Here is an 8,408-nt window from a genome sequence, read left to right as displayed (position 1 = left end):
GCCCTTTCCCACACTCCTAACCCCTCGGCCCCAGCCCAGAGCCCCCTCCTGCACACCAAACACCTCATTTCCAGCCAGAATCCTCATCCCCTCCTGCACCCCAATCCTCTGCCCCAGCCCGGTGAAAGTGAGTGAGGGTGGGGGAGAGTGCGCGACGAAGAGCGAGGGGGATGGAGTGAGCAGGGGGGCCCTCGGAGAAGGGGCAAGACCGGGTCAGGACCTCAGGGAAGGGGCAGGGGCAAGGGTGTTCAGTTTTCTGCGATTAGAAAGTTGGACCATGGGTACTCCAGAAGGCACTAACACTCAGTGAGCACCATTGTGGTGCTGTGTATTCATGCCCCACAGTTTAACTTAACTCCCCTACAGCTCCCAGTCACAGACCTGACTCCAAACCTACCTGGATGTACTACCATAATTCATTTCTGCCAGGTACTGAGATCTAGGAGATGCTTGGTAACCCTACAGCCTGAAGTGGCCAGAACCACAGGAACACATAAAATTCTGTTCAGGTGGAAGCTAACATGAACTTCTTCTACATATTCTATTTCATTCACTCTGACTTCTAAGTCTGTTTGCTTATGAGCTCCTCTACCTCAAAAACCTAAAAACAAAATGAGGAAAAGAACAGTAGTGATATATGGAGAGGGCAGCAGCAAAAGGTTCTGTACGCTGCCCCCGCCACCAGCACCATACATGAAGAGATATGCTAGCAGCTGGCCACTTTTGGGAGCGGTGTGGGGCCATGCACACCGCCTGCCTGAGCGCCCCGCTGCACCGCGGGAGTTTTAGTAGCCCAGAGTTGGAGATTGCTGCTTGTGATTTATTTTTGTGGGGCCCCCCTTGAGCAGGGACCCTGGGCTGCAGCCCCCTAATGCCCCTGCTTTAGACAAGATTTCTCATTATAGCTTTTGCTTCACATTTTACAGTCTACCATAAATTGCTCAGAATTTCAATAAAAAAGATTTATTTACCGTTCTCCATTTATTCATAATACATGCACCTCACATAATCATGCAGTGTGCATGCGTGTGTGCGTTACTGTGCACCTACCTATTAAACTTAAAGATATTTTAAATGCTTTCTATATAAAGTACTGTACTTAACTGTAAATATACTAGGCAATTTAAAGTAAATTGTAAGAAAATGCACACTGAATTGAATCATTTTATGTCAACAGAATTTTGAAGCCAATTAAAAGCTTTTAACCTGAGCAATGGGTGAGTTACATGGTAGGCTGCTGAAAGTGCAGCGAGCTGCAAAATTTTTCCCAGGACTGTTAGTGTAATTTACTTTTATATATTCACAAAACTAAACTAGTCCAGGACAGATTAGAAATCACAGCACAATACACAAGTTATTAAGCTCCTGCTTACAAACTGGCTATTGTGCCTTTTCCCTCAGGAAAGGCTCTGATTTGAGCAAGGACAGAACAAGAACAGTGTCCAAAGAGCTCATAACAGCATGCATCTTGATTTCTGATGCACCTCCCTGGGAGAAAAATCCGAATCACGTTAAATAAAGCTTTTTTTTTTTAAATACAGATCTATAACAGGCAGGGCAGTAATTCTGTGTACAATTCTCTCTTCAGGAGTGGGCATACTGGCATTGGAGCTTCTAAATAATATTGAACCAGTATACTAAATTGACATCATTGCAAAGGGTATGTTACAGAAGCCTACGGTAACATCCCTGACTTCCATTAATACAAACACAAGAAAGGTAGGGGATAGAAGATGACAGACAAGCAGCAGCCAGGTAGTCATAATGCAACTGTGAACTAGGTCAAAATTAATTACCAAGAGTTAGAAAGTGATTCTATGAGGCCACATTCATTTCTATGTGACAAATTATGTATTCTGTGTATATCACACAGCAAGAAAACAGTTAGTATATCTTTTATCCTTCTGTATTACAAAATAGTGCTCTAACCAGGCAGGGCTGCAAAAAATAGCACTGCCACTGAAAATAATTGGGACTGGAGCCACGCTCTGATAGTCATTCTAGCATTGCTAATGACATCTAGATAGCAACAGTGAGTGGAGTACTCATACCTATTATATCTGTTTGAAAAACAATTTTCAACTGTTTTTATGCCTCACTAGTTAAGTATAATAAACACGATTCTTTGAACACACACACACAGATACACAGAGCTCAGAGAGAGATGCTGTACAAATCCGTATTGTGCTATGCAAAGTCCAAACTACTAAACAAAGCTGGATTTACTGTAGCTATTTTTCATTCAGCTGCATTAAACTACAGAGGAGGCAGCAAAATCAGCTACCCAGTAGTTTGCTAGCCCAGGAAATTAAAGGAAATATTTATAAATAGTTTTAGACAACTTCCTGATGTCTGCAATAAAACCAGTCTAGGAACTTCTCTCTCTCTATTGCAGGTCAAAATATGAGAGCATACAACTGTGGATCAGGGCTGTATTCCTGGCTTTGCCATTTACACTGTTGTGTTGATGTTGGGTAAATATCATAACTTTACTTTGCATCAGTTCCTCTATCCAGAAAACAGGGATAATAATAGTAGTTGTCTATTTCATTTGGATGCTAAGAGGCTTAATACAGTAATTTGTTTGTAACGTGCTTAGGAGTTATTATATCCAATAAAACTTAGCTCTGCTTCCTATCTCACTCCCACCCTGGAGTAACAATTAAATCTATATCCTTTCACACCCTTCTTACCACACTCAGTGGCAGGGCTGTTGGATTTTTATATCTACTTCTGGCCTGGAGTTTGCAACCATTTTCTACTGGATGCTTCTGTAAATCCATGTCTCTGTCACTTTGAGCTTAGAATAAAGAAATACACTTTATGACACCACCCAAAACCCATTTGGAAACAACCCGTTGTGGAATGTGACAGCCACATAACAAGCAGTATAGGTGCAATCCGGGCCCCGCTGAAGTGAATGCAAAACTCTCTCAGTATCAAAGAATGGGAGCTGCCCATGAGGGTAACCTTCTTTCAGTTTGTATTTTAATATCAGCATTTCTAAAGGACATTGTAGCAGCATTCTCAACAGAAAATGTACTGTGTTGAAGAAATTCCTTTTGATTAAATATTCTGTTCTTTTTTTTTATTGAACACCGCAAGCAAAGAGGAGAAGGAAGGTGGGGAATCAAAGTTTTTCTTTTTTGAAATGGTAATTACTCTAAGAGTATTAGAAATGTTTCCCTCCTCGGGAAATATGGCACTCAGAACCAATTTTTATAAAAATGAAATGTCACTTGTGAGGCTTTTCTAAAAAAGTGCTAAATAGGCCAGCGATTGAAAACTTCAACAATTGTATTAAAAACAATATTAGATGTTGCTATAAAACCCATTATTTTGGTTTGTAAGATTGAGGCTATTTACAGAGGAAAAGCGAATACTGTTAATAGCTAGATGCAGTTTATAAATAGAAGGAGGCAATCATGAGCAAATTAGATAAATGGTCTTTGGGGAGAACAATTACAGATCATTTATGCCATAATTGCATAACAACATTCCAGGGCTCGAGGTTTTCTGCCTTCTTTTTTGTTAATCAGATAATATCGAGAATTACTATGCTAACTTATTTACAAATATTCTTTATACTTTCAGCAACAAATATTTTCTTGGCATAACTCCATACATTTAAATGAATCTAAAAGAAAATGTTTAATGGAAATGCAAAAATTATCCAGTTCTAGTTTAGTGCTTTTTCTACAGAATTTTTATGACTAACTGCAATGATATTCAAAAATCAGTGTTCTTGTAATCACTACCTACAGTCCTGTACCAATCTGTTGAATGTTTTTTTGAGGTGGGAATTCACTGCAATATGAATTAAGCATAAAGGAAAGCATGTGCATAAATCTTCACAAGATTGGGAACTTAAAAAGGAATTCTGGGGTGCTCTTCCTTTAAACTGTAAAATATCAGGTGCAATTTCCTTCTTAGAAGATTAAAAAAAGTTTGACATCTATAATCTTTACTCAGATTGTCTAAAGGTTTGTCTGGGAAATGGGTCCATAGATTAATAGGAAACAGGAAGTCAACAGAATATCATAAATGTTTTTTTTACAGTCTCATGTTATTATTTATTATCATAGCATGAGGAGCCCCAATGATGGATGAGAAGCACATGTGCTAAGCAGTGTAAAAACACAGAAACTCTCTAAGAAAAAGAACATAAGAGAGGAAGGAGGGCTTTGTGCCTAAGGCCCTAGTCTGAGCATTGGGAGCGCTAGGTTTGATTCCAGAATCTTCCTGTGTCCTTGGATGAATTATTACTTTTATTTTATGAATGAATTATTACATTGTGGTAGTATCTAAGGGAGCTAATCAGAGATTGGGGCCTCATTGTGGCAGGCACTGAACAAACACAGAAGAAAAAGAAAGCCCTTCCCAGAAGAATTTATAATCTAAATCATTTAATCTCTGTGTGTCTCAGTTGCCTATCTGTAAAACAAGGAAGATATTACTTCTTATCTCCCATTCTCTGTCTTGTCTCTTTAGGCTTTAAGGTCTTTGGGGACTCTCTTATTATACAGCACTTAGCATAATGAGACCCCAGTCTCATCTGGGACCTGCTATTATCCCTATATAAGAACATAAGAATGGCCATACTGGGTCAGACAAATGGTCCATTCAGCCCCATAGCCTGACAGCAGTCAATGCCAGATACTTCAGAGGGAATGAACAGAACAGGGCAATCATTAAGTGATCCATCCCCTGTAGTCCAGTCCCAGCATCTGACAGTGAGAATAATAATTATATTTATAGACAAGCCATCATGCCATATATAGAAGAATTGTGACACAATGAATTCAAGGTCTTGCAGATGAAAGGACAATCAGTTGGTTTGCCGGGTATCACTTATTTACATGATCTAACTATACATGCCCGAGACCCAGGATGAACAGTGTTCAGTCCTACTGGTGGAAAGGGGACAATACCACTTTCCAATGAGAGCCAGTACTTGTTGGTAACTGACAATTCCAGAGGTACCAGACTTCAGACAGTGATATTTTTGTCTAGAAGAGCTTTTTAGGTCATTTTAAGAGGTTTTAATGACTCCCTCTAAGTACTTTGCAGTTCTCATAATAACTTCAGCAGCTGGCTTTACAAGGATAGGACTTCAAAAATTGTCATTTAAAAATCTCCAGATTGGAGAAATTGTTTTTTTTCTGAAATGTGGCATATACAGATTATCCGTTGGTAAAGGGTGATATAACAACGTTGTGAGAATCATTTGGGATGATCTGCACAACTCACTAATGGCTTTTGAAACTTGTGAGTAATAAAAAGAAAAGGAGTACTTGTGGCACCTTAGAGACTAACAAATTTATTAGAGCATAAGCTTTTGTGAGCTACAGCTCACTTCATCGGATGCATTTGGTGGAAAAAACAGAGGAGAGATTTATATACACACACACAGAGAACATGAAACAATGGGTTTATCATACACACTGTAAGGAGAGTGATCACTTAAGATAAGCCATCACCAGCAGCAGGGGGGGGAAAGAAGGAAAACCTTTCATGGTGACAAGCAAGGTAGGTTAATTCCAGCAGTTAACAAGAATATCAGAGGAACAGTGGGGGGTGGGGTGGGAGGGAGAAATACCATGGGGAAATAGTTTTACTTTGTGTAATGATTCATCCATTCCCAGTCTCTATTCAAGCCTAAGTTAATTGTATCCAGTTTGCAAATTAATTCCAATTCAGCAGTCTCTCGTTGGAGTCTGTTTTTGAAGCTTTTTTGTTGAAGTATAGCCACTCTTAGGTCTGTGATCGAGTGACCAGAGAGATTGAAGTGTTCTCCAACTGGTTTTTGAATGTTATAATTCTTGACGTCTGATTTGTGTCCAGATTGACAGAGCCAGAAGAGTACCCAGAAGTCATCTACTACAGGACAGGCCCAACAAAGAAAACAACAGAACGCCACTAGCCATCGCCTTCAGCCCCCAACTAAAACCTCTCCAACGCATCATCAAGGATCTACAACCTATCCTGAAGGACGATCCATCACTCTCACAGATCTTGGGAGACAGACCTGTCCTTGCTTACAGACAGCCCCCCAATCTGAAGCAAATACTCACCAGCAACCACACACCACACAACAGAACCACTAACCTAGGAACCTATCCTTGCAACAAAGCCCGTTGCCAACTCTGTCCACATATCTATTCAGGGGATACCATCATAGGGCCTAATCACATCAGCCACACAATCAGAGGCTCGTTCACCTGCGCATCTACCAATGTGATATATGCCATCATGTGCCAGCAATGCCCCTCTGCCATGTACATTGGCCAAACTGGACAGTCTCTACGCAAAAGAATGAATGGACACAAATCAGACGTCAAGAATTATAACATTCAAAAACCAGTTGGAGAACACTTCAATCTCTCTGGTCACTCGATCACAGACCTAAGAGTGGCTATACTTCAACAAAAAAGCTTCAAAAACAGACTCCAACGAGAGACTGCTGAATTGGAATTAATTTGCAAACTGGATACAATTAACTTAGGCTTGAATAGAGACTGGGAATGGATGAGTCATTACACAAAGTAAAACTATTTCCCCATGGTATTTCTCCCTCCCACCCCACCCCCCACTGTTCCTCTGATATTCTTGTTAACTGCTGGAATTAGCCTACCTTGCTTGTCACCATGAAAGGTTTTCCTCCTTTCCCCCCCCTGCTGCTGGTGATGGCTTATCTTAAGTGATCACTCTCCTTACAGTGTGTATGATAAACCCATTGTTTCATGTTCTCTGTGTGTGTGTATATAAATCTCTCCTCTGTTTTTTCCACCAAATGCATCCGATGAAGTGAGCTGTAGCTCACAAAAGCTTATGCTCTAATAAATTTGTTAGTCTCTAAGGTGCCACAAGTACTCCTTTTCTTTTTGCGAATACAGACTAACACGGCTGCTACTCTGAAACCTGTGAGTAATAAAGGCATTCAAATCAGGTTAAATCCTTATGTCACATTAAAATGAGCAGAATATTTACCCCACTCTCAACCTAGCACCAACTTACTTCCTCCCTGGAGTCTTTGCTTTTATTATTAATGACATAATAAACATGAATTGCAACCCAGCTTTCTTCTGAGATTGACTTGTTGCAAGGGTGCCTCTCAAATTTCACCCTTCATGGCCCCTCATTCTCTGTCCCTATTGTCCTGTACCTCTAAGAGAGGCACAAACCCTCATTATACTGAGGGGGTAAAGCTAATAGGACTCATCTGCTCTGGTGAGTCAGGCAAAAATAACTATATATCTCTACATCGATTCCTAGCACTTGACATACCACCTACCAAGAGCGATCCCAGGGCATGTTCATCTCAATTTTCTTCACATATAATTTTAGCTGGGACCCAACTTCCATACTGCAGAAGATCCAGTCTCCTTGCTGCCTGCAGCATTTCTTTTTCCATGGACTTCTTTTTTGTGCTGTACTGCAAACATTCAATAGTTTACACTAGCAGATTCCAGCTGGATTTGTGGGCCCCTCAGCTCAGATTCTTGGTGAGTGCCCTTGATCTTTACTAACTCTCCTTTAGAGTCTCAATATCCTATTGTTCTGCTCAATGTTGACTCTTTGGTTTCAATTATAGATACTAACTGTAGCCATGGGAGCTATTCTGGCAGCTCAGCCTGCAGGTAGTTCTTTGTTGTTCTCTGACAATGACAATAGACAGATTAGGTAACTCATTAACTCAAGCAAGAAATCTGGATAGTAGTGAGCTAATGGACATCATCATAATAGAGAAGTTCTTGGAAAGTCTTCCTGGAAGGATACAAACGTGGGTGTGCTTAGCACTATATATCTTCACTGGAAGAGACTGCAACAAGTGCGGGACTACCTGGGGGCTGAGATATCAAACAGATAGCCGTAATCACAGATGGACCCAGACTGGAAGGACAGTCCATTGGGTGGATGGAACAGCTGCAAACAGAAGATTAAAGAGACTTTGGGATCCTAAGAGAGAAGCCAAAAACAACCAGGACACTCACTCAGAATTCAATAGGAATCCACCAGTCCAGGCCATTCTCCGTTTCATATGTGGCAGAGAGGTCTTGAACAAACACTATTATTATTTCAAAAGATGCAAGAAAAACAATAGTTTTTTTTAAAACACCATTCAACATTCCTGAATTTGATATAATACTGTCTCAAAGATTATCTAGTTAATCCTATTATGGGACCGGCACAGGTTCACTTGAACCAGTGGAACATCCCTTGAAGTGAGCTCTCTTTAGTTGTACAGCAGCCAATTGATGTCCAACTCAAGATGGCCACCTGGGCTTTAAATTCCATAATGCAAACCAAATTTGTCTTTCACTGGCCCAATCAAAAGGTTCAGTCAGAGTTGGCTCTTTAACCAGGCTGGGCTTTTTGGTTCAGACATAGAAGATCGTTCCTCTCTT

At 40.5% G+C, this 8,408-nt stretch overlaps 1 protein-coding gene across 3 annotated transcripts in view; it reads right to left on the bottom strand.

Moving 5' to 3' along the window:
• The window catches only part of KCND2 (potassium voltage-gated channel subfamily D member 2), a 463,856-nt gene that overhangs the window by 189,177 nt on the left and 266,271 nt on the right, over nt 1-8,408 (bottom strand). The gene's annotated exons all lie outside the window — the stretch shown is intronic.

Source organism: Dermochelys coriacea, chromosome 1, assembly GCF_009764565.3.
Source record: "Dermochelys coriacea isolate rDerCor1 chromosome 1, rDerCor1.pri.v4, whole genome shotgun sequence".
In the NCBI taxonomy this organism is placed as follows: Eukaryota; Metazoa; Chordata; order Testudines; family Dermochelyidae; genus Dermochelys; species Dermochelys coriacea.
This window is presented reverse-complemented; position numbering and strand designations above follow the sequence as displayed.